General features: G+C 43.7%; 1 protein-coding gene across 3 annotated transcripts in view; it reads left to right on the forward strand.

The window, feature by feature from the left end:
• Positions 1–18488, forward strand: part of ROR1 (receptor tyrosine kinase like orphan receptor 1) — a 410068-nt gene that overhangs the window by 187448 nt on the left and 204132 nt on the right. Inside the window, exon 1 of one of the 3 annotated variants that reach the window (XM_067726408.1) lies at positions 10887–10905. The exons of the other annotated variants lie outside the window; for them this stretch is intronic. The gene's annotated coding sequence lies outside the window, so the exon portion shown is untranslated. Of the gene's footprint in view, positions 1–10886; positions 10906–18488 lie in introns of those variants that run through there. 3 annotated transcript variants of the gene reach the window in all.

Below are 18488 nucleotides of genomic sequence, written 5' to 3' on the forward strand. Positions count from 1 at the left end.
TCAGTGAATGTGAAGGGACATGGAAATATAACAGGGTGATGGAGGGGACTGAAGAGAACACTTCTCTGAGGAGAGGATAACTTTGAAGAGAGGCCTGTCTTTGGAGATGCTAGGACTTTCTGGTAAATTTAATGATGTTTATTGTTTGCTTGTTTGGTGAGGGCTCTTGGCTGTATTCTCATCGTCCTCTCCATGATGAGTAGTGATCTCCCCCAACTAAATTCATAGCTTTGATGATATTTCTGCATGGGAGGGGGCCTTAGCTATTTTGCATGTGAAAGTTCTTTTAAAGACACAACCCACATACCTACCCACCCCTGTTATATAATCTTCAAGCTCCACAAAACCTAGATCTGTCCCTGGCAACATGGAGTACAAAGGTGCTGAAGTAGGGAGGAACTTGGAAGGACCTAAAGGAAAAAAGAAAATTAGTGTGGAGAGCTAGACTCAAGGTGGAGTGTGGTACTAGATTCATTCATTCAACATTAATTCACTGGGTAACGGACACTGACAACCAAAAAAAAACAAAAGAAAAAGAAATTGAGTCCCTGTCTTAATGGAGTTTCCATTCTAGTGGAAAGGAACAGAAAATAAAGAAATATATATAAAATGTGCCAGTGGTGAAAAATAGGCAGCCAAGGGGGAAACAGAGTGTGTGTGCGGGGGTGAGGGGAGGTTGGAGGGTTTGCTGTTTTATCAGGGGTAAGGAAGGAAGGCCTCTCTCACAGTTCCCATTTGAACTGAGATCTAGAGGAAGTAAGAGAGTGGGCCATATGGGGGAAGAATATTCTAGGTAGTGGAATGGCAAATACAAAGACCCCAAAGCAGGAACGTGCTGGGTCTTTGGGGGAAAGGTCCTAGAGATAGAGGAGAGCAGGGCTAGGTAATGGAGGCCCTTGGTAAGGAATCTGGATTCCATTCTAAGAGCAGTGGGCAGCCTTTGGACGACCAGTGCTTTAGGAGTCTAGGGAAGGAGAGAACATTGGGTATCAGAGGTCTCAGAGCTCATTTCAGAGTGGACCTGTAAGGATCCAATAGGATAGGCAGAGCATAGTATAAAGAGAAGACCTAGCAGGAGCCCCAGCAGGAGCCCAGGCAAGGAGCTGGAAAAGGAGACCTTTCTGTGGGCCAGGTGACAGGTGAGCACTGACTGAGCTGGAGTTCTGCTCTGGGAGAGTGCTGGGGATGAGGTAGGACAGGCAAGATTTGCCTGAATCATGGAGAGCCTTGCAGCCAGGCCAAGGAACTTGATATTCGTAATGTGGATTCCTGGATGCCACAAGTAGTAGTGATGACTCCAAAGTTTCTGTCTAGGAATATTTTGGGGATGGCTCCCTGGTCAGAGACAGGAGTGATGGAGAGGGGCTGAGGGTGTGTCTTAGAGCTAGCAAGTAAAAGGTTTTACCTAGATTGCATGTTTACTTGAGGGTGGCTTTGGGGTAGGGGTGGTGGTAACGATTTGCGGTCTTGCCCTAAAGCGACATCGTGTAGCAACCACACTGTTCTTACTTATTTGGGGCTATTAAGGGGTGGGGGACAATGAAAAGTAGGGGGCCTAACCCTTGGCTCTGTCTTAGGAGAATGAAAATTACATGATGGAAGCTGTGACTTAGGAAGTTTGACGAGAGTGAGTGTGGAGAGGCATTCATTCTTCCATCCATTCGACAGTTATTTATTGAATGCTCTAATGGGCCAGGTGGCAGAATGGAACTTGGATATCCCTGAGTTCACATCCTGTTTCTACCACTTACTAGCTGTGTGACCTTGGACAGCTTTTATTGAATCTCCTAGAACCTCAGTTTCCTTATCATTAAAATAGCAATAACCATATCTACCTTAGCAGTTGTTGTGATTAGAGGTAATGTGTATACACTGCCCACCCCAGAGCCTGGTACCCAGTATTATGTGTTCAACACATGGTAACTCCTACTGGTGTGCAGTAGATGGGGGACACTGGAGGCAGGAAGCAGTTACTATGGCGGCAGAGATTTGCCACAGGGGCCTCCATTAGGGTGAGGGTGGGGACTGTAGAGCAGGGGATAGTTTTGAGAGGCTTCGAAGACCACCTTAAATAGAACTTGGGACCGGAAGGACAGGGTGCATTCAAAGATAACGTGAAGGTTTTCAGCACCCCCAACAGACACACACACACACACACACCCACAGCAGTAACTGGGAAGAAAGTGGACTGGATAACAAGTCACAGTTTAGGTTGAATCTGTGGTAGTAGCCAAGTAGAGATAGTCTCTAAACTTGGGGAGTTACAGTGGATTTCAAGAGTGAGACCTGAGCTAAGCAAATGCATTTAGTATAATCATCGCTGTGACAAAGTACTTGTCAGGATATAAATTGGGTTGCTATAACAAAGACCCCAAGGAACAGTGGCTTGTGTAAGAGAGAAGTCAGAGCAGAAGTCATTCGGGGCTTTCCAGTCTCTTATCTTGTTGCTCCATCTTTACTAATTTGTTGTCTTCATTCTTATGGTCCAAGATGGCTTATCTGCATGCCTTCATTCCATCCAGAAGGACAGAGAAATGGGGGTAAAAGTGGGCGTACCCACTTCTCACATTTCATTGGCCAAACTTTGTCATAGAGTCACACCTAGCTGCAAAGGAGGCTGGGAGATGCAGCCTTCTTCTGGGAATCCAGATTCCTAGCTACAATTCTATTATTTTGGAAGAGGTGTTCAGGGTGGCTAGCAATCTCTGCCAAAGCAGTATTAAATAAAGACCTGAGGATGTGTGAGATCATGGAGAAAAGGAGTGAGATAGGAGTTAGGAGGTGGACTTTAGGAAGACCCTCTGTTATGGCAATGGGAGGGCTTAAGAAGTTAACAAAACAACATAGAGGTTAGACCAGCAGGCAAAGGAGGCTGGTGTCGGTTGAGGGATGGGACAATGGACAGCTGTGTCAGATCCTGCAGGGTCCAAGGGAATTGGATTGGTGATTAGTAACTCACTAGGGAAGGTTCTCAGTGGTGAGGGGTGAGGGCAAGCAGAGGCCAGCCTGCAGAGGGGGTAAGGCTTGGACGAGCGGGAGCAGTGGGTGTGGGTCCCCCTGGAGAGGTTTGGCAGGCAGCTAGAAGGACCTCGGAAGAAGGTGGAACCCCAGGGGCCAGCCAGGTTAAGTGAAATGAAGTTCACATGTCTGAAAGAGTTTACAGATATACTTTTACTTTTTTTTTTTTTTTGAATTGAGAAGTGGCCTTTTAAAGAAAGAAAAAATTCTCTTAACTGAAAAGGACTAATCCTTTTAGGGAGTTTGCTAATGTAGGCATACATTTTTTTTCTTTGGCAGTTCTTTTTTTCTTCTTCCTTGCATCTCCCTCAGATAATCTTATCTCAATTTAGAGTCAGAAATCTTATTTATAGCATTTCTAAAGAGAATTATTTCAATGAGGGCAGATTCTTTACCCTTTGGACTTATTTTCTTTTTAAAAACAGATAAGTTATCCCTCCTTTTTCTCGAGAGAGACAGTTAAATTATTAATTGAGAAACAATGATTGTGAGCTAAAAGGGGGCGTAAATCAAAGGAGGAGGAAGAAATTCAGCTGACTTCCTGTTTTTGTGTTTCTTTTTCTTTTTTTTGGAGGGAAAGTAAAAATGCCAAAATTCCATCCTTCGCTCAGGACTAGAAGAGAGCTTCGCACAGCTTACATCCTTAACAGACCTGGAATAAAGTGGAGAATGGTGTGGTCTTCTCATGCTCTTTCCTCCACCTCTGCCTCCCTTCCCTCCGCCATATCTGATTTAGAGGCACAGCTTGGCGTTCAAGACTCTGAGATAAGCTGGTCATACATACTTTTAATAGCTATAGTAATTGTAGTTCCTCTTGCCTGCATGCTACTATGTGCATTACAGTGTGTTGTGGGCTTACATACTTTCTCACAGCAGCCTCACTTCTTGCTGTTATCTCAAGTTCAACAATAAGGAAACTGTGGCTCAGAGGCGCTCTCAGCTAGAAAGGCAGCTGAACCTGGTCTTGAAGCCCATCTGAGTCCTAGGCCTGTGTGCTTTGGTCATTGAGTACTTGTGCTGTAAGAGAAGGCATAGGGGCAGCTCCAGCTGTCCCAGTATTCTTGCGAAATGCTCTGCTGTCCTGGCCCCATGGGCACCGTGGCTCCTGATGACGGTTTTAGGACTGGTGATGCCAGCCATCCTAGGGCATGTGTGGTGTCGAGCTTGGATGAGATGATACCTGAAGCCTCTTCAAGCTCTAGCATACTCTGGACCTTAGGAAAAGGAAGTGTCACCAATATTCTGAAGGCATGAAGAGGGCATCTAGACCAAGGCGCAGAATCAGTCCCTGTCTCTGGATAAGTTCTTTCTGCATCACTCTGGCGGGATGGCTGGTCCTCCAGTTTGATCACTGCCAGCATCAGATAGGCAAAGCTCATTCCTAAAGAGGCCAGGGGATCACTGATCAACAGAGCATAGCTCTCAGAAAGCTGAAGAGGAAGGTGGATGTAAACAGGGGCCCCAAGAACAAAGAGTCCCAGATTTTTACCCAGAGTCCCTGAATCTTATTCATAGGGTTGTTGAAGAGTAGATGCATCAATACAGGTGAAATGCTTGACGTGGTGCTTAACACGTTAGTAAGGATTCGGTAACATTGGCTGCTATTTATTATTAGATGGGCCCAAGGCAATGGCCCAGATTCCACCCCAGTTCCCTTAACTCCCACCGACTCAGTGTATCTGAGGGGTCCTGTATCATTATCAAGTATGTACTGTATGAGTCACTCATCAACATCCTGATACTTTGTGGAGAAAGCTTGTGGAACCCACTCCACTGAGAAATAGTTTTAAAACTAATTTCAAACATTTAAAAATTAATAGAAGGCTGTAGTGAAAGAATTCAAACCTGACTGAAAAGTATAAAGCTAAGAAGTAAGGCTTCCTCCCACTCTCCCCAGAATTCCCAGTCCCATTTCTTTTTTTCTTTTTTTTTTCGCGGTACGCGGGCCTCTCACTGTTGTGGCCTCTCCCGTTGCGGAGCACAGGCTCCGGACGCGCAGGCTCAGCGGCCATGGCTCATGGGCCCAGCCGCTCCGCGGCATGTGGGATCTTCCCGGACCGGGCACGAACCCGTGTCCCCCTGCATCGGCAGGCGGACTCTCAACCACTGCGCCACCAGGGAAGCTCCCCCAGTCCCATCTCTTAAAGGTCAAAATGGTTACCATTTTCTTGGCTATCCTTCCAGAACTTTAAAAAATGCATATGCAAATGTAAGGGAGTTGAAAGCACTACCTCTGCGATGTGCTAGAAAATGTAATGTCTTTTTTATTAATTAGCTAGTCTTGTTCCACCTTGCCTCCTTCCTGGAGGGGGAAATAGACTTGGATTCAAGCCCTGGCTTCTTCACGTTCTCTGCTTTGGGTTTGGCTGGGCCAGTTGTGGGCTGGTGTTTATTGACGAAGTCTGTGGCTGGTGAACTTGTAGGCAGTTCTCTTGGTGGAAACGTGGTCCAGATTATAAATCACGACACCCGTCTACTGTCGCCTGTCTACTGTCACGACTGCTTCTTGCAACATCTTCCTGAGAGTCAAGGACAGCTTGGAGTGCCCTCCTGCAGCTCAGGTGTGCCAGTGTTACTGTGCTGTCGCAATTTCAGGTCACGACAGAGCCTCTGGGTGTAGATGTCCCCCTGCCCTCCAAGAGTTCCTGGCGGGAAGTGTAGTGCCTGTTCTGAGCGGCTTTTGCTTTCCCCCTAAAGTGCAGAACTCTGTCGTCCTTCATCTTTGTGGAATTTCAGCCCAGTGTGGAGGATGAGGGTCCACGATGCCAACAAGCATCTTCCTTCTCCTTCTCGTACTTCCCCAAAGGCAGCAGGGTGGGTGGGGCTCCTCTTACATCCTCTTCTCCTCATGCCCTACCCTTCCCATCACCTGAGGTCAGACTAGTGGAATGGCTGCCGGGAAGGAAATGGAAAGCATATTCTCAGAACATTGTATCCACGGCATAAGTCAGTTTGTCTGTCAGTCATTCTGGCCACTCATTCATTCATTTAACTTTACGAAGTGTTTTGCAACTTGCTTTTTCACTGATCAATGGCCCTTGATAATCTTTCTATTGTAGCACTTACAAGAGTATCTACCTCATCCCTTCTAATTCTGTTGTATGGCTCTATCAAGATTTATTTACTCATTTTCTTTTTGATTGAATAGATTTATGATTGTGTAACTATGTCTGAAAAACACTTCACGCTCTCTGCTCACATTTTCTTTCCTCTTCCTTTGCAAATTCCTTTACTTGTCACCTAGTACATAAGCAACAGTCTGCCTGTCAAGAGCTTCTCTTTCCTTGTGAGTCCTCCGGCTGCTAGCTGCTGTCCATTCTTCCTTTATAGTACTTGTTATCCTTTGCTTGACTATTTTGACAACAGAAACATGGGATTGTGGTTTCAGGGGAAGGAGCGGCAGCAATGTCATATGAGTGTTCAAATCCCCAGGTGCATATTTTTTCAGTAAGTGCATATTCGGTGTCCCAAGTAGGAGAAGCACATTTTCAGAAAGGATAAGCACTTCTTCTTCTTTGCCCAGAGACAAGGGAGGAGAGTAGAATTATATGGCTGATCAGTTAGGATAAACCTGAGTATAGTAGCTTTTACAATTTGAAGTTTTATTCTCTTATATAGAAAAGGTCTGAAAGTAGGTGGTGATCCAAGGCTCATATGGTGGCTCCATGAAGTTATCCGGACTTTCTGCTCCATCTATGTATGTTACACCCACAGCATGTAGTTTCTATCCTCAGGTTCTATCCTCAGGTCCTCAAGATGGCTGCTGGAGCTTCCTGCATCACATCATGTTCCAGGCAGGGAAAAGTAGAAGGTACAGGACAAATGAGGCATGTTTCAGTTGTCTACCTTTGTAGGAGCTTCCTTTACATCCCACATAACACTTATATTTATATCTCATTGGCCAAAATTTGTCATATGGCTATACCTAGCCACACTGGGGTTCTGTTAGTAAGGAACAAGGAAAGAGTTGATACTGGATAGGCAGCTCGCTGTCTCTGTCTCATGTGGTTTGATCCATGGCTTGGATTTCTCATTTCACCAAGTGCTGACACATGGAATAGTAGTTGCTGCTCACAGCAGAGATGTGAAGTAGCTTAAGTTTCTTTGCTCTTTGCCATCATCTGAGTTTCTGCCTTGTTCCTCCTAAGGATCTCATCACAAACTGTTCCTTCCTGAATGAGCAGGGAACTCTGGTAAAGCGTATCACACGTTCAAAATTTCTTTTCCCCAACCTTCCCTTCAAAACTTACATGTTCTGTGTCTCCTCTTTGCTGGGCACAATTAGGCAGCGGGTTTATTCACTGAAACAGTATGCGCTGAGGAGCTAGGAATCAGTAGTTTAACGTTCCAATTCCAGTTCCCAATGCCTTGCTTACATTTCCAAATTCTTAACCTCCAACTGTGCTGAATCCCCTTCCTTGTATCCTTTAATGAGTCCAGACATTTGCACAGCAGCCTCTTCTGCCTCAAGTGTCCTCCTCATCCCTGTATCCCTTCTCTAGCCCCGTCCCTAGCAAATACTGCTCATTTTAAATGACCCAATTCAAACATCACTCCTGCAAGAAGCCTTTTCTAATTCCTTGGCATTGATATCCTCCTGTCTGAGCTCACAGAGTCCCTGAAGTGCCCTGCTGTCAGAGTTTATCACACTGAGTCATCAGTGTTGATGTATGGGGTGCCTTCCCCCACCAAATGCTGAGCTCCTTGAGGGCAGGGCAGTGAATTTACCACTCACCTCTTATGTCTAGAAGGATCCTTTTTACTGTTTGTCGAATGAATGAATGACAACGTTCAGTGCTTTGATCCAGAGAGAGTAAGTATGAATTTCCTCGATGGAGAGATCTTTTGTTGATGGGAGATCGTCACACAACCATATCATGATGATGGCATCTTCCTGCTTCATCAAAGCACAAAGCATGCCTGGAATTGCTGCGATATTAAACTTCTTAATGGTGTCTCTGTGGTCAAGATTGTCAAGGGAGAAGGTCTTAGTTTGTGCAGCTGAAAGGATTCGTGAAACTCCATCAGCCGCTTGAATAAAATGCTGGGCTTTCTATAATGGTTTATTTTTGAATAGGAACAGGTCTGTAGCACTAATCCTGTTTGAATCCTGGGGCTCTGTTTAGCAGAAAGATGAGCTGGAGACCTCAAGTTACATTTGTTGTTAAAGTTTGACCAGACACTTGGTGTAAGTGTTTGTCATGCTTGACTTTGCTTAAGTAATTAACATTCCTGTCAAGGCTTCTTAAAGGGGCTTGTGTTAGAGAGCCCCTCAAAAGACTGGTTTAAACCTTTGAACTTCTAGCCTTTCCGTTTATTGCCAATTACTGATATGCTTAAGTTTCATTTTTCTAAAAAATACAAAAAAGGATTAGATCTTCTAGGAGAAATGTTTATTATTAGGAGAAGCAAGCTTGGAAAGTGGGGCATTTCAAAATGAAGAGGTTAGCCTAAAAGTGGTATTAGAGAATGTGTTGGGGGAAAAAAGCCTAAAAACACTTTTTTAAGTTAGGAAAAGAGAAGAATTAATGTGAATGTGACAACAGCTTTCAAATATTTTAGTGACTGTCTGCAGGCAAAGCAATTTGATGCACCAGAGGGCCGAGTTAGCATTTAATTACCTCCCTCTTCTTTCTTCCCTTTCATCTTTCTTCCTCTCTCCTTTTCCTTTCTTCCTTTACTTTCCTTCCTCCCTCCCTCCTTCCTTCAATCCTTCCCTCCTTTTCTTCTTTCCTTTCTTTCCTTTTAAAACATTGACATTACAGTCTGAATTCAGTTCCTATTAGGTGCCTTTAAGATTCTAAGGTCTGTGAGAGTAGGAAATGGATCTCACTTGTTCATAGAGGTCCTCTTGAATGAAAGAAGGAAGGAATGGCTGCTCAAATGTGCCAAGCACTGGGAATACTCAAATGAAAGACATAAAGGAGAAGGGAAAGGTAACACAGTTCACTTCTACGTAGAGACATAAGCACATGGAGATGTACACACAGGGGCTGCTAAGGGAGCAGAAGGAGAGTGTGGCATCCACTCCTAGCTGTGGAAGGGGGAAGGAGATGGGGGCAGAAAAGCCTCCTAGAGTTGGTGATGACCTAACTGTGTCTTGAATAATGATCAAGTGACGTTCAGATAGGTGCGTGGAGAGAGTGCCTTAGGTAGGACCAAGCAGGAGGAAAGACGTGGAGGTGAGAGTATCGTGACATAGGCTGTGATCCCAAACTATCTCTGTGCTGTCTGTGGGCAGGTGCAGGGCAGGGGTGGTGGGTCATGGTGCTCGGAGAGGTCAGTGGGACCATACGATATATGGCAAGTGAAAGAATGCAGGTTCTGTCTGGATGTGATGGGACACGTGATGGATTTAAAGCAGGAAGCTCAAGGGTGTCTTTGAGGAGAAAAAGAAAATTCAGAAGTTGTTCATTAGACCAGAATAAGATGGTTCAATAAAACCAGGTGAAGGCCCAAACTTGGATATGGTAGAGGATGGAGGGAGGGGATGGATTTGAGAAATATTGGGACTTGTTGCCTAATCACATTGGCTGACTGGTTAGATAATAGTGCCTTGCATACTAGACAGTGAGTTTCTTAATAATAGGTGCCACGTATTATCTTTATACCCTTAATGCCTAGATCAGTATCTGGTTGCCTAGTAAAGTTTAAATTTCAATAATGTTTGTGTAATGAATGCTTTAATTAATTAATTATCTAATTATATTAACCTACATACCGTATGTGTCAAAGAGCGCTAGTTGCCTCCCAGTATCTTTTCCTCTTTTAGAAAAAGAACTCTGATTTGTAACTGCATACGTTGCCTCCCAGGTAAAAATATATACATTTCCCAGTTGCCTTTACAGCTAGGTGTGGTCGTGTGACTAATTCCTAGCCAATGAGATCCAAGTGTAAGTGCTACTTGGAACTTAAAGGAAGACTTCTAAGAGGAGGAAGCACCCTTGATTCCTTCCCTTCCACTATCTGCTTTTTCCATCCAGTTATCTAGAATGCAGATTCAGTGCCTGGAGTACCAGTATCCATCTTTCTAAGGATGGTAGAGCAGTAAGATGGATGGAATCTGGGTCCCTTCTGTAAAAACTGACATTACAGCCTGAATTCAGTTTTTCATTTCACCCATTCTTTATCACATATTTGAGTTTTATTAGATGTTAGTGCTATGCCAGGAGCAGGGGAATAAAATAATTAAATCACACTTCTTGTCCCATAAGGAACTTACAGTTGATCTTTGAGGATTCTGAAGGAAACATTTCCTTCCCTTCCTAATTTCTGAGGTGATGTAAATCGACTTGTGGATTTCATCAGTTTGTGTGAAATTAGTTGTGCTAATTCACAGAAAGCTTGGACCCTCAGCAGTGGGGCACTTTTGATTGTTCACCCGTGCAGTGTCAGTAACACATGGTGGTCTGATTTCGGTTGTGATTGATTCCTGGTTTCTGAATGTGTGGTCGTGCACTTCACCTCCTGAGTCTGAGCACCTCTATGTATGGGCTAGAGGCATGACCTGAAGCTCTTTTTAAAACAAGATGAGTTTCTCAGCTGGACATGAAGAGGCTTACAGTTGAAAACCTAGGGAACGGGTTTATTAAGGGTTCCCTTAGGGGTTAACTTTGTGTTCAAATTTCCCCATGGTCTTTCTGCCCCCATAGGTACCAGGAAATCGAAAGCTATCTAGTATTAATTGCTACCATTTATTGAGCACTTTTTAGTATGCCATGCGCTTTATGTACCATGAGTTATCTCATTCTAACAACTCCATGAAGAAGAATCATTCTCTATATTTTACAGATAAAGAAGCTGAGGTTTGGAGAAGTTAAGAAAGCCCAGGTCTAAATGCGTCCAGAGCTCCCCACTGCACTCTCCTGCCTCCCTTGGTGACTTTAGGTGTGTACACTTACACTCTTTCCCTGGTGAAGCTGGACAGGAAGGCTTAGACCACCTGGTTTCTCAGCACTTACTCATGGAAAGAGTGGCTATACTGGCTGCTGATTAGCATAAATAGTGTTGCCATTGGAAACTTCAATAACAGTGTTTCTCCACATAACATTTTCCCAGACATTTCATTTGTTTAGGAAAACACCCAATGTGTTAAACCTATCTGAGCAAACTGACCACAGCTTGTAATATTTTCTTTAAAAGAAGAAAAACTGAACCCTGAGTTTCCAAAAGCCCATCAGGGCAATGCGAGGACCCTTTCCCCAGGGGCTTGCACAGTTGTAAGTCACAGCTGCTGAGAATCACAAGTGTTTTGAGAGATTATTTTATACTAATGTGCTGTTGTTGCCTCATTCAGTGTAATCCCAGTGTTAGTCTGTTAGGGTGGCTATAACAAAATACCATAACCTGGGTGTCTGGGGACTGAAAGTCCAAGATCAAGGCACTGGCAGGTTCTGGAGGGCCTCCTTCGGGAGGGATTCACAGGTGACCGTCTTTTCGCTGTAACTTTTCATTGCAGAGGGGGCTAGCTAGCTCTCTGGGGTCTCCTTTATAAGGGCACTGATTCCAATCATGAGGACTCCACCTTCATGACCTAATCACCCCCAAAGGCCCCCCCTCCTAATACCATCACATTGGACATTAGGTTTTACCATAGGAATTTGGGGGGGGCACAAATATCCAGTCCACAGCACAGAGAGTTCTAAGCTTTTATTATATCATTTGCATATTAAGAGGATAGGTCCTTTTTGGAGACTTGGGTTTCAAATTAATTGACAAAATACTAAATTAAGCTTGAGGTGCTCCTAAACGAAGCATGGGAGGCAGTGGTCACCCCAGTGAATACCAGAGACAGACCTGGACTCTAATTCCATCTTCCTTATTAACCAGCTCTGTGACCTTGGGCAAGTCACTAAACTTCTCAGCCTCAGTTTATTCCTCTTTAAAGTGGGGACATGACCATTACTGACAGTAACCCCCCTCAGGATTGCTAGGGGGGACTAAATCCTATATTGTCAGTAAAGCTTGAGTGCAGTGCCTGACACAGGATAAACGCTGGATACCTGCCACCCACAACCAGTTATCATTCTGATCCTCGTGCTATGTCATGTAATGTCTCAGATGTGGTAAAAGCCAGTTAGCTTCTTTGGAAGTTGCCAAACAAGTAAGTAGCCATAAAGCACACTGGAGACGCTGCGTAAAATAGATAGCTAGTGGGAAGCAGCCGCATAGCGCAGGGAGATCAGCTCCGTGCTTTGTGACCACCTAGAGGGGTGGGATAGGGAGGGTGGGAGGGAGGGAGACGCAAGAGGGAAGAGATATGGGAACATATGTATAACTGATTCACTTTATTATAAAGCAGAAACTAACACACCATTGTAAAGCAATTATACTCCAATAAAGATGTAAAAAAACAAAAAACAAAAAAACTTACCTAGTCTGAGGTGAGCTAAGGAAAGGCTGAATGAGTCTCTGTTGGTGTCCTGCCCAAGCCGCATACCCTCACCTTGCACTCTTCCCTCTAAGTGACACTTCCTGCCCATCTCAACCAAGCAGTCCTGATTAAGAGCCTCTTTTTTTCTTTTTTGTAATTAGTTACTTTTTCTAATTATTTTCCTGCCTCTGAAAACCTCTCAGTAATTGAGAACTAAGTATTGTTTCAGGTTAGTCAAATTTTAGTTTCCACTTTGACTGAGGGAACTGGCATTACGTATTGTGGGGCTAATCTCCTTAACTGGAGCATGAACAAGCATTGAACCAATTGGTCTAAAAGCTTCTTACTTCAGATCAATTCCTGGGCTAGCAGATAGCAGCTTTCCAGGAGGCCTTCACACCTTGTTTCTCAGTGACCTTGTTTTCCAACTTACCTGCTTACATTCCACTTTGATTCGGTGCTGCCTTATCAGAAGGGATTCTCTAAGCTCTATGGGATTTAATTTATTTGGCCTCATCAGGTTTGGGATTTTCTCAAATGAGTTCTTAAGGGGACTTGCTATGATTTAGTAGAGGCTCAGCCTAAACGAATTACAGCTGACCCTTGAACAAGGGTTTGAGCTGTGTGGGTCCACTTCGACGCTGATCTCTGTCAGTATTAAATAGTACAGTACTGGGCTTCCCTGGTGGTGCAGTGGTTGAGAGTCCACCTGCTGATGCAGGGGACACGGGTTCGTGCCCCGGTCCGGGAGGATCCCACGTGCCGCGGAGCGGCTGGGCCCGTGAGCCATGGCCGCTGAGCCTGCGCGTCCGGAGCCTGTGCTCCGCAACGGGAGAGGCCACAACAGTGAGAGGCCCGCGTACCGCAAAGAAAAAAAAAAAATAGTACAGTACTCCATGATCCATGGTTGGTTGAATCTGAGGATGTGGAACCTTAGATACAGAGGAACTGTGAACATAGAGGGCTTGGCTGACTATAAATTATAAGTGGATTTTCGACTGTTTGGAATGTCGGTGCCCCTAACACCCACGTAGTTCAACAGTCAACTGTATTATAAGTGAAGGGCTTAGAATAGTGCTCGGCACATAGTAACTATTCAATAAACAAAGCAGTTGTGGAGGTGGTTGTTATTAGTCTAATATTTTATAAAACCTGGCGGTTATAATTATTTATGTCCTGTCTCCAATTTTTGGAATAAGTTTCGATTCCTTCTTAAGAAATAACATCATTAGAACCCAAGTTGAGAAGAAACAATACCTGCATAAAATGGAAGATAGGGTAGTAAAGATACTATCCTACAGGGGAAAATAAACACAGTTCCCTTTCATAACTCCTCCTGTTAGTTCTCCTCTTTCTATCTTCTACCATCTTTATCGACCCTGCTGTAGGCACCTCTGTATTTCCACACTTAATACAGTACCTGGCATGTGGAAGAAGTTCAGTAAGCATTGAAGTGACCTAAAGCCACCTGCCCTCATGCTAATTCTGTCATTTACTATTTTATTTGTGTGACTTTATCACTAAAGTGGATGATGAAATCATCCTTTCTGTCTGGTCCTCAGCTTCCTCATTCATACGATGGGAGTTTGGACTAGAGGATGTTCTGGTCCCTCCTGACCCTGACACTTCATGATACTCTGTGGCATTTGGGTTCCTGTGGCTGGTGGTGTGCTATGACAAGTTATGAGTGAACATCTATGTGAGGGTGAGGTCGTTTTACACAAGTTTTTTTTTTTTTTTTTTTTTTGGTACACGGGCCTCTCACTGTTGTGGCCTCTCCCGTTGCGGAGCACAGGCTCCGGACGCACAGCCTCAGCGGCCATGGCTTACGGGCCTAGCCGCTCCACGGCATGTGGGATCTTCCCAGACCGGGGCACGAACCCGTGTCCCCTGCACCGGCAGGCGGACTCTCAACCACTGCGCCACCAAGGAAGCCCTACACAAGTTTTTTAACACAAGTTTTTTTTTTTAAAATCCTGGAAAATGAATTAGGCCAAAGTCTGCTTAGGAAGCTCCTCTTACAACTGACGCATAATTCCATATTACATTTTGTACTCTTTAGGCCTTTAGAAATTGGTAAGGGTATATGTGTGTATGACTGCATGAGTGTATGTCTATGTATAATATACGTCTGCATCTGTTAATAATTTACAGGTAGATGGTAAGAAGTTTTTCTGTCAAAGAAGGTTATATGATAATTACATTGTATTTGACCTAGTAATTCATTTTTAGGAATCTGTTCTAGAGAAATGGCCTAGAATACAGATAATTTATAGACAAAGTTATTAATAACAAACTTACAGTACTGAAAAGACAAATACAAAGTAAATGCTTAGCAATAAGAGAATAATTTTATAAATTTGGTATATACATAAAATAGAATATTATATTAAGAAGAAATGTACATAGTTATTTTATTCAATCTCAGCTATTTAAAGCAGTGTATAGAAAAGGAGTGGAGGTAACCCTAAATGACAATAATGATTATTTCTGGACAGTAGGATTATGAAATATTTTTATTCTCTCATTAACATTTCTCTTTCTGTTTTTTTTTTAGCAATGCCTATTATTTTTCTTATGAGAAATCTAAAATATAGAAACCTATCCAAATGTCTAAATATCTAGATACTTATATATTTATTTAGGTATTTAAATATTTACATAAACTTAATTTAAATGTTTATATATTTAGATAAACTTCTAAATATAGAACCTTATCTAAAATATAGATATTTCTGTAATGAACGCTAAAAATAACAGTGCCAGTTTCTTTGCTGTGTGGGAAATACCATAACAGAAAAGAGTGAGATGAATCAAACTATCCCACCCTCAAGTTTATTGTACACATCCACTAGTTCTCTAAAAGGTGCTGACCGTAGCATCCGGTGAACTGCCTGGCTGGGATCCATGTCCGTTGCACAGGCAGAAAGAGAAGGTCCCCTGTAAACCGTTCTGCCAGTGACCATGATAGCATAGCCATCAAGTCTGCAGGAATTCACTCACAAAGTTCAGTGTTTACAGAAGGTGGTGCAGACCCAGGAAATAATAAAATGAATGAATAATTTCCCATTAAGTGTTTTGTGACAAGGAGCATTAGACAAGAGCATCCTTGGAATCCTAGAATTATAGAGCTATCGGGGAACCTTACATATCACTTTTCTCTTTACTCCAGATTCTGGACTTTCTCAGCACACAGTGGGAGAAATCCTGTTTGGAGTCATCCCAACTACTGTGGCTTTCTGGTTGTGTGAACTTAGACAATTTACTCATTCATTCAAGAAATACTTACTGAGTTGTTGCTTTGCGCCAGGCTCCGTGCCTGGTGCCGGGAATAAAATACTGAACAAGGTGGAGAACCTGCCCTTATGAAGTTTAATGCCCTCGGGGGTGGAGGAAGATACAGACAAGCTATTTCACTTCTTTAGCAACTCCTGCCTTCTTTACGTTTCCATTAAATTCTGCTGCTTCTCATGGTTTGGTACCAGGTTTGGTCTTCTCTCACATTCCATGGTCTCACTTGAGAGTTTCATCCCCTCCCATCATTCTAGACAATACCTGTTGAGTGATGGCTTCCCATCTGTATTTCCAGTCTGGGTTGCTCTTCTGAGCTACAGACTCAGAGCCGATTGTTAGCTCCCATTGGGAGTCTAAGAGCCACCTAAAACTCAGCTTGTCCAAGACCGAGTTTGGTGTCATCTTCTCCCCCGATCCCCACCCAAACCAGCTTCTCTCCTGTGTTTCCTCTCTCTCCATGAAGAGTCCTCTTGTCCACCCAGTGTCCGAGCCAGAAATCTCTCTTCCTCCATTTCCTTTCCTGCTGTCCAGTCCACATCTATTGAACCACCCAGGTCTGTTGATTACCCCTCCTATGGAGACATTGTTCATTTCAGTCCCCTTCTCTTTACCCTAATCCCTGCTACTTTCCTCAGGTTTTCCAGCCCCCAGTCACTTCTTCACATTCCAGACACTTAATCTTTCTTTGTGTAACTCTGATTACATCATTCCCCTGCATAGCACCTCCTTCGTGGCTCCCCCCTGCCCTTAGAATACAGAATAAAATCTAGTCTCTTTGCCATGGCCCTGCTGACTTCTCCAGTCTCATTGCCTGCCCCCTTTTTCCTTAAATGTTAAAGCGCCAGCCACCCCTTCCCTCACTTGTTTGAACCATTCCATTTTATTCCTTAGATCTTGAGTCAGATATTACTTCCTCCAGGAAATCTTCCCCAAATTCCCAAGTGTGGGTTGGGCACTCCTGCTGCCTGTTCCCATAGCCCCCCATCCATTGCTCCCCTTCATTGCTGTTAGGACATTGCCTGGCTCCTCTCTTACCAGAAGACCATGGGCTCTGTGAGGGCAGGGACCATTACCTTTTGTGTTTCTAGAATCTAGTGCAATAATAGGTAATGGTAGGTACTTAATAAATTGATTAAAAAAAAGGCATTTTTTTATTTCTTCAGATCACATTAATATGGGCATAAAGAGAAGATCAAAATAATAATGATAACAGAACGATTGTTTTGTTCTCTTGGTCCTTCCTTGGCTCAAACCCTGGTTGTTAACTCTTTCTTCCCTTAAAAGGTGCTCCAATCTCTCTGGCAAACTGCCCCCGGGTGGTCCACTCCATGAGCTCATAGGCCCTGCCTGGGGGTGACTAAACTCTAAGCTCAGCCACACTTAGAACTGGAATAAAACTAGCCCCACGTGGAGCCGCTTTGTTAGATTCTGATCAGAAAGAGGGAAATGCCGCAATAAGAACAATAGCTAACCTTGGTTGAGAGCTTCTTATATGCCGGACGCCATTCTAACTGCTTTTATGAATTAGTTTGATCTTCTCAACAGCTCTATGAGGTAAATATGATTATTTCCATTGAACAGATGAGAAAACTGAGGTCTTGAGAAGTTAAGTAACCTGCCTCAGGGCACAGAGCAGAGAGTGATGGAACCAACTCGGGCAGTATGATTCCAGGGCCCTCACTCTTAGCCACTGCACTTACTGCTTCCCTAGCTGAGGTCTAAAGGACTTTAGCTCTGACCTTCTGTGTCTGTGGGCAATAAGGCATTCACTATTAAGGGGTCTTCTTCTCTCTCAAGCACTATCCGTTGTTGCCCTTGGGTGCAGACAATCCAGATGGAGTCAATCCTTCTCTCAAAGCCCTCTGTGACTCCTTCCTTACTTCCTGCAGAGATCTTCATATTCTTCATGAGAGGCAGAGTAGCATATTGGTTAAGGAGTAGATTCTGGGCCCAAACCACAGCTCTGTCATCTATTAGGTACATGACCTTGGACAAATTATTTAACCCTTCTATGCCTTACTTTCCTCATCTATAAAATGAGGATAATTATAATCTTGCATAACCTATAGGCTGTTGTAAAGATTAAGGGAGTTAATATATGTAATGCACTTAGAACAGGGCTTGGCACATAATAAGCAATATGTTTGCATTAGCATTTTCATAATTGAAATAATCTTGTTAATATTTACTCCAACTGGTAGTAGGATGCTTTGATTATTAAGTACCAGGGTAGTTCTACTACCGTTCAAGATGTAGAAACCTACCAGTTCTTTCGTCTCATTTTGGGTTTTAAAAATATATATCACCCAGCAAGATAAAAATAAATCATCTGCAAAACCTCACATGAAAGGTTTTCATAAATCTTGTAAAAGTTGGGCCAAGTTTAAAGTTCACCACTTAGATTGATTTAAAGCCCTTCATTGTGAACATTCTAATGGCAGTGCTTATAAAAGGAGGATCTGGAACGGCCTGACTAACGGTACATGTGTGCCTGTGTGTGTGTGTGCGTGTGTGTGTGCATGTGTGTGTGTGTGGGGTCACTGGAATCATGACCTTTTATCTACCTGATGGGTGTGAGTAAGAGGAGTTAGCTCAGGCGCAAGGAGAGTCTGCAGATGATAAAACCTTATTCTCAGTCACGCTCACGCCCACAATGGGTGGGTAGTAGCCTGTGTGAATCGGGTTTGCGGTCCTTTGCATGGCATTCATGGGCTACCCTCGATGTCCTGATCAAACCCATCTTTCTACTCTGTACCCTTCCACTCTTACCCTTTTTTCTGCCTAGAATTTTCTCACTCATCTC

Source organism: Pseudorca crassidens, chromosome 2 (genome assembly GCF_039906515.1).
Source record: "Pseudorca crassidens isolate mPseCra1 chromosome 2, mPseCra1.hap1, whole genome shotgun sequence".
NCBI classification, from domain to species: domain Eukaryota; kingdom Metazoa; phylum Chordata; class Mammalia; order Artiodactyla; family Delphinidae; genus Pseudorca; species Pseudorca crassidens.